The sequence below is a fragment of the Mus caroli genome, chromosome 1 (genome assembly GCF_900094665.2).
Source record: "Mus caroli chromosome 1, CAROLI_EIJ_v1.1, whole genome shotgun sequence".
In the NCBI taxonomy this organism is placed as follows: domain Eukaryota; kingdom Metazoa; phylum Chordata; class Mammalia; order Rodentia; family Muridae; genus Mus; species Mus caroli.
Genome location: NC_034570.1, coordinates 57,231,010 through 57,232,536, shown reverse-complemented (window position 1 = coordinate 57,232,536; position 1,527 = coordinate 57,231,010). Strand labels below are relative to the sequence as shown.

At 45.6% G+C, this 1,527-nt stretch overlaps 1 protein-coding gene across 1 annotated transcript in view; it reads left to right on the top strand.

Annotated features, from left to right (window-relative positions):
• The first annotated feature begins 407 nt into the window (after positions 1 to 407).
• The window catches only part of Gpr1 (G protein-coupled receptor 1), a 32,411-nt gene continuing 31,291 nt past the window's right edge, over positions 408 to 1,527 (top strand). Inside the window, exon 1 of the mRNA XM_021173342.1 lies at positions 408 to 525. The gene's annotated coding sequence lies outside the window, so the exon portion shown is untranslated. The remainder of the gene's footprint in view (positions 526 to 1,527) is intronic.

Here is a 1,527-nt window from a genome sequence, read left to right as displayed (position 1 = left end):
GTAACTAGAATGCAGCGGCTGTGACCTGTCCCCAGGCTGCCAATTTTCCCAATGAGAAATGTTCAACCTGCTAAACCAGCCCCAGCAGAGGCTGAGCAAATGTGTTTCATTTGAGTCCTTTTTCTTTTCTAAAACGTTATGTTTTGGAAAACTCCAGATACGCTGACATCATATTTATAATTATGAGCGTTTAATGAGAAAAGTAGCATCATTTGAGTAGGTAGTTGGGAAGGGCCTGACTTTTTGAAACAAGGCCAGGGATACTGTCACCTAACTGGAGTATAACAGATTTTTTTAGCTACAGGCAAAACACATTTTCTTTCCCAGGGCAGTTGAGTTAGAAGATTAGCCTCCCTTGCTTACTAAGAGAGGAAATACTTCTTCCTCTACTCAGGGCAGCTGTAACCAGTTCTCCCAGAGAAATCATTAAACCTGAAAGATCCTAGCACAGAGCCCAGAAGACGTGGCCGCCCGTCTTCCAGTCTCCCAGCTTCCCCACTGATCCAGCACGGGTACCTTTCAGGGGTAAGTGTTTGTTTGCTCGTTCCCCCCACCCCCACGCCAAAGCTTCACCCCTCCCTCCCTACCACTCCCAGGCAAGTGAGTCAGACAGACCGTAGGTAAGAAAATCAATGTAAATCCTTTTATCTAGATCTCATTTGAATTGGCATTTGGCTTATTGTAAAGGCTTATTCAAATTAGAGAGAAAATAGAAGCTGCTCCCCACATTTCCGAAGGGAATCAGAGCCTGGTGTGTCTCGGAGAAAAAGATGGAGAGGTTGTCTTCTAGCCACCACCCTCCCACCCCCTCCCACCCCCCCAACCCGCCATCCTCCAGGCTCGGTTCCTCTAGGGAATAATAAAAATTAAAAACAAGAATTTAGACAAGGCTTTGTCCTAGGTGGCCTTTAAGAATTCTTGGTTTAACTGGAATAAAAATGACTCTATAAGGCAGGGCTGCGTGGCTTCCCCACGCGAACCCCTAGGGCCACTAGATCTGTGTCTGTGACTCCATTTCCATCATGGGAAGATTTGCACACTTCCAGCCTCACCGTGCAATCAAATAAAGACCCGAACCCTCATCCAGCCCTGCCTGCCACGAAGCAGTGGATCCATGAAAGGGTCCTTACATATGCAGTCGTTAGCACCATGAATAACCGGAAAGAACTAAAAGGTGAGTCCCTTATTCACAATCAACTTCTTTGTGAGAAAATGCCCCTTAGACTGTTTTTCTTTTTTTCTTTCAAACAACTACTGTATAGTTTGGTTTGATCACAAACAAAAATTAACATGACCGCCACTTATATTCTCCCAAACGTCTATTTCTGAAGCCATCATCAGTACTTGGGAATTTAGAACAAGTATGCTGCCATTTTAACATCAGGCAAGGAAAGGAAAGAGTCATGACATCCTTGATCATATAAAAAAGATGGAAACTAGCCGGGCGTGGTGGCGCACGCCTTTAATCCCAGCACTCGGGAGGCAGAGGCAGGTGGATTTCTGAGTTCGAGGCCAGCCTGGTCTACA